General features: G+C 34.3%; 1 long non-coding RNA gene across 1 annotated transcript; it reads right to left on the bottom strand.

The window, feature by feature from the left end:
• Positions 1-2,498: 2,498 nt before the first annotated feature.
• On the bottom strand, positions 2,499-4,852 carry LOC310721118. Its single transcript, XR_014531933.1, has 2 exons — positions 3,543-4,852; positions 2,499-2,871 (listed from the first exon to the last, which is right to left on the bottom strand). It is a non-coding gene; the product is annotated as an uncharacterized lncRNA (long non-coding RNA).
• Positions 4,853-6,644: the final 1,792 nt, after the last annotated feature.

Below are 6,644 nucleotides of genomic sequence, written 5' to 3'. Positions count from 1 at the left end.
GTGTATCTTTAACTCTACCTCTTTTTTGACGTCATAGGACACTTCAACCAATGAACAAGCAGAGAGACTATGAATAGGCTTCTAAAGTACTGTATACTGTACAGTAAATGTACTCACTACAAATGTGTATTTCTACCAATTTACTGTTTGAAGTTTGCGGAAGGATGAATTACGGCTTAAATAATAAAAAAAAGCATTTTTAGGGTGGCGTCCATTTATCGCGTTTTTTGGTTTATTGCTAACGGTTTTGTAATGTAACCACCGCGATAAACGGAGAATTACTGTAGTCAATTTTAGACTTTCATTACACGTATATTTTTATTTTTGGTCAATCATTTTATATTGAAGCCATTTGAGAGAATTGTAAGATAAGGAAAGTGAGAATTGAAGAGGCAATTAATAACAAACAGTTTAGAACACCTGCACAAATGATCCCTATTCTAATTTTTTCATTTTATTAATATTATCTTTTATATGTACAGTAGTTTCATTGAATCCTCATAATAATATACTCTCATGAAAAAATTACATAAATGTTGGCAAATCTGGTAATATAATATATTCATAAAAACTTTGCTGGGCATTGACTCAACATTTGAATTTTTTTTTTTATATTTTAGTATACTATATATTTTATGATGATGTTGATTACTCATGAGTAATGATGATGAGGTTTTTCTCTGTTGCTTTAGAGCATTTTTCAGATAATAAAATAATTTCCCTAAACTACTTGTTCAACCTCCCCATCATGTCGTCACTTGTGCACATCATAAAAGTGATTTCTCGTTGCTTTGAACAAATCGCAAACACATTGGTACATTAGTTTAATTGATTGTGTACAAGTGTTTCATACAATATTAATTGTTTGCCATGTTAATCAAAATATATTTTACTGGTTCTCACCTGAATAGTCTTTTTCTGTTTTCTGAATAGTTTTTCCTAGTGCCTTTGGAGCGTTTCTCAGATCGGAAATGAAATTCTCAAAATTACTTGTTGAACCTGCACATCATTAAGTCATTTGTGCACATCATAAGAACATTTCATGTTGCCTTGAACAAATTGCGAATGCTTTTGTACATTCGTTTATTTAATTGTGTAAAATTGTCTGCTGTTTCCTACATTACCAGTTGTTTATGTTTATGTTGATCATATTATATTATACTGGTTTCACCTGAATAGTTTTAACCCCTAAAACATCTCGGCATCAGTTCATTGCATAAGTCATTGAATGCAAAATGGTTAAACCAGTTGTCATTATCTGTCACTTAAAATTTCTATTAAACTTTTTCTTTTTTTTGTAAATGTGAATTGAATTGATGAATTGTGCAGAATGAATCTTGAATGTCACTAATAAAGAAAAGTGTATGGCATCAGATCAACCAATAATCAACTATTTCTCTAAAACAGGTCGAAGGTACATTTTTTTTTACTTTCAATTGGAGAGTGAATACAGACAGAGCAAAATACCGAGTTCGGTCTCTTGCAATCAATATAAATCAAATATCCAATCAAATAAATGAATTTGTGCTGCTGAAATTCATAGATGCCGTACAAAAGTAATTACAATTTTGTGCATATTTTATAACCGCAATCCAAACCATAGTTAATGTCAAGGAATTCTGAAATTCAGACAGTCATACTGACAACACGACTAAACATTTTGAGAATCTTGTTTGAACAATGACAAAGGGACTTTTCGTTCTGATAGGACACAAATACTTACTTTTGATAGATAACCTTAAGATTTTGAGAAAAGTATTGACTTTGCAGGAAATCCAATGTATTGTGCTGTTTGTACAAATTGTTTCGAGAACGCACTTATAGGGTTGCAAATATTAAGGATGATTTGAGAAATGCTTCAAAACAGCTGAGAAAAACTGTAATATTTGCGAACCAGTAAGTGCATTCTCCAAACAATTTGTACAAACAGCATAAAACATTGGATTTCTTGCAAAAGTCTATACTTTTCTCAAAATCCTTAGTTAATCCCTCAAAAGCAAGTATTTGTGTCAATGAACATCTCATTCCCATCAGAATGAAAAGTCCCTTTGTCATTGTTCGCAAACAAAATCAAACAAGATGTTGAGTCGTGTTGTCGGTGTGACGCTGCACAGTTTCAGGATTTCTTGATATAAACTATGGTTTGGATCACAGTGATTGAATAAATGCACAAAATTTTACTTCCTTCTGTTTGGCATCTATAAATTTTAGCAGCACAAATTGATTTATTTGATGACATATTTGATTTACATTGACTGCAAAAGACCAGACAGGATTCACACCTTTACTGTACTATTTAAGTGTGTTTGTTTCTTAGTTGATTATCCATTCAAGTTCAAATTTTATTTACGACATGCAGTGAAATGCTTTATACGAGCGTCCGACATTTAAGCACGAAAAAAGGAATAAATTAAAAGGATAAAAAACTAGTAGATAAATAAAAAAATAAATGGTTAAACGAGTCTTCGTAATCTGTCAAACTTAAATTTTTATTAATCTTTTTTTGGGTTAATGTGTATTGAATTGTTTAATTGTGCAGAGGAATCTTGAATGTTACCAATGAAGGTAAATCCATGATCAACTAGTCCTCTAAAATAGATCTACAGATCTACACAGAACTACAATTTCTAAAAAGAAAATGGATAAACAACCAGGAAACATAGAAACACTATTAGAGTGCAGTAAAATGTGTGTGAATCCTGTCCGGTCTCTTGCAATCAATATCCCACATACAGTAATGTGTACATTTATGCTGTTTATATTCATAGATGACATGCAGAAATAATTCCTTGTGCATTTTCAATCATTGAACCAAAGCTTCATTTGCATCCGGAAATACTGAAACTGTGCGCCATCATAGTGACAACATGACTACCGTAATTTCCGGACTATAAGCCGCTACTTTTTTCCCACGCTTCGAACCCTGAAAAAAAAGAAGAAAAACTGAGACCCATAACATTAGACCAATGAAATTGCGAACGGGTTCAGGTGAACCAATGAAACTCTTTATAGAAAAATCACTGAATCCCACTGAATTGGGCCGCACCACATCATAAATATGGATGAGTTTCCTCTGACGTTTGACCTGCCGCTCACTCGGACTGTCTACAGGAAATGTGAATCATTCGTCAAGCTGAAAACAACTGGGCATGAAAACACACACTTCACCTGTGTTCTGAGCTGCACGGCATCAGGAGAAAAGCTTCACCGATGGTGATTTTTAAACGCACAACGATGCCAAAAGATAAACTTCAGAGAGAAATAGTTGTGAAAGGAAGGAGGAAGACAGTGAACAATGACTTTCTTGGTAGGCTACTGATTGGATACAAGCCGTTGTAGCGTGTTGAGTCTGGGTGAAGGGAGAGCTCGCTAACTCCAGTTACAGAAATTATATAAGCACAGACAGGTTTCCAAAACTCGTGCTTTTTTATTTTTTTTGGCAGCAGCGTTACGGGTTAGTCAAAGAAACTTAGAAATGAGCATCAGAAAATAATAAGGACATATTCCTCGCTCTTGCACACATGCAGTAATAGCGGAAAAACATTTTGACGATGTTGTTTGTGAACAATGACAAAAGGACTTCTGATGGCAATGAGATGTTCATGTTTGAATAAACTGCGAACGCTTTGGTACATCCGTTTGCAAAAGTACAGGCTTTTGAAAGAAACCAAAAAACATTTTTTTGGGACAAATTGTTTCAAGAAACACACACTGGTTTGCAAATATTAAGGATGATTTGAGAAAAACTGCATTATAGTGTAATTAAGTCACCTTGTATATAAATATCACCACCAGGCACCAGTAATTATTTCGCTGATAAATATGTAAAAATAGTTTTATTATCAAGCACTTATCAAGTATTTGCAATCTCAGTCTATTCTTTTTTATCAGAAATAAGTATTTTAAGGAAAAATGCATTTACTGGACAATATATTTTCGGGTGGTCCCTGGTGGCTGCTGAGACCAAAGCAGTCACATATGAAGCCTATTAGGTAGAACCAGCTCTGGTAATATGGGTAGAGTGTGGCAGGTGTCTCTGATCGCTTGGATGCTGTAATGACCTGGCTGGAGACAAGAGAGAGGGAAGTGAGCAGGGAAATAGGATTACTGCTAATGTGGACACAGGCAACATGAGCTACACTGCCAGTCGGACAGATTTGACAAATCAACTGCAAGTGCCAGAGCTCCAACCGACACAACTAGACGACCGCATTTAAGGTGGAACAAGCAATGTATGAAAATGTCATTGTCACATCACTAACAACAGAGGTACAATTTCTTGAGAATTTCCAATGTACTTGAATCAATACAACCCTAATGATGGTACTGCATTTAGTAAGTAACTCTTTTCTCCGCAGTGCTAATGGTAAGCAGTCTATAACACTTGATTTTTTCTTCCATAGTTTCTCCTCTGAACTAAGAATGCAGAATGCAACAGGCTTTAATGGCATTTTAATATATCAGTTCTATCTCATCCATGCTGTGCCGGCTCCAAGTAATACTTTATCAATTACACCATGATTAAAAATATAAGTAATGACATATAAAGCGCTGAAAGGTCTCGCCTCACAGTACCTAAATTACATTTTTGGTCTAATCTGCTTTGATCAAAAAGTGCAGGCTCATTAATTCAATTAAATTTCATTTCATTTGTATAGCGCGTTTTACAATGTACATTGTCTCAAAGCAGCTCTATACAGATCAAATGGTAAGAAGGTTATATAAAAAAAAAATGTGTACGTTCACTGCATATAAGGTACTTCCTTATAATTGTTTATTCATGATGACCGAGCCACCCAAGCTCAAAAGGGAACCCGTCCTCATCCACCGAATGTCCCCCAATGCAGTCCCATTGCTGAGGTATGCAGTAATAGGTGTGCAAATAGAACAAGCAAATAGAGAGAAGAGGGGTGACAGGAATAAAGATAATTATTAGTACATAGAATCATTATTAGTACATTATTACATAATTAGTATTAGATCATTATAAATACATAAAATAATGAAAATTATAGCAGGGAAAATAATTATGAAATAGATTCTTAATAGTGTTTAGGATTTAAAATTTGAGGTCAAAAAGATCAAAAAGCTCTTTGTTGTGAAACATTTTGTTAAATAAATCATAATCTTTAATAATCAGAGCCACCAGAGCTGGCAAAAAAAAAGTCACTTTGCACAAATTTACCACATCAAGGTGAAATGTCAGGAGAAAATGACTGACAGCACAAAAAGTAAAACTTGCACAAGAGTAAAAGATGAAACAAATGATCCATTCATGTTTTTTTGAAGTCCAAACAGAAGAAAACCTCCTATGAACAGAAGACATCAGAGGAGACAGTGCCTGGATTAACCCACTATACCATCAATTGGTACAAATCAAATCTGATTTTTTTACTACTTCCCTACACCTACCATTCTTTGACACCTCTGATTTTATAAATATAAATAAATCGCATTTAACCAAAAAGCATGTACAGATTATTTACATTCAATTCTTAGACTTTCTGCAAACATTTTGCTTAAGAAATGCAAGCATCATATGACTGAAGATGTTTTAATTGTCAGTTGCTAGCTAGCTGTCCTTGTGTCAAGCTGTAAATACCATGGTTTGATCAATTTCCTGGTCACTTGCAATAGAAAAACGAACACAAGCCTTATAGCTTCAGTGTGTAAAGATCTTAAATGGCATTTTAAATTACCCATGATGCATGTCACCATTTTACTGTAGATATTGAAGCATACAAATCTGTAATGTTTTAAAGTTATGCAAGAATAAGAAATGTACTCATTATTTGAGGATGTAAAACAACAATCACTGATCTAAATGACTAGATGATGATTAGATTAGAGAGACTGATACAGATGCATCTTATGATCAAATTTATTGGGTTTTCTTTGTAATCATAATTTACTGATAAAGTGTCACTAAGGTTGGATTGCATAAATGGACTAAGTTATAAAGGCAGCATTAATAAAATAGACAGGAAAATTAGACTCAGTTAAAAAGTAAGTATCAAACCAACAAAATTAGTTGTTACTTTTTTAACATCTAAATTATTTGAATATAATAAATTATAGAATTGGTATGTTTCAGGTCACAGCCAACAAGCAACTGCAATAAGAAAACTGGTTCACACACTAACTGTGAAGTATTTGCTCAGTCCCTGCGTTTGTATTACTCTCATTTTTTTTGCAAAGCCATTTATTGCAAGCTTGTTACGTGATCACTTGTTAATAACAGTGGAATACAGCTGTTTCGATGATGTGTAGTTTTTGTTATCCAGGAGAAGGATTGTTTTTCTGATGGAAGTTTTTTAGAATAATGAATTAACCAAGTTGGGACGTGTCACTGATAGTTTTTCCTGATCGCCGCTTTGTCCTGGCGATGTGCAGGTCTGCAATTAGTGACAGACCGCAGTCAGTGATTTTCTCAGCAGTCCTCATCTTCCTCTTTTCTCTGGAGAAGGCTGCATGAACGCAGTAGATAGTGATTGCAGAAAAAAGGATGCTTTCTTTGGCAGTTAGAACTGCACTTGTGTAGCCGGGGGTCGTTAGAACGTTGCCAAATGCAAGCTGAAATACATCCTTCACTGAACTTTTTTTTTGTTGATGAATGCTGTATGCGTCTCTCATTCGAGATCCTG

The sequence above is a fragment of the Silurus aristotelis genome, assembly GCF_946808225.1.
Source record: "Silurus aristotelis genome assembly, chromosome: 27".
NCBI classification, from domain to species: Eukaryota; Metazoa; Chordata; class Actinopteri; order Siluriformes; family Siluridae; genus Silurus; species Silurus aristotelis.
The sequence above is the reverse complement of the archived record's forward strand: the minus strand, read 5'-3'. Positions and strand labels throughout refer to the sequence as shown.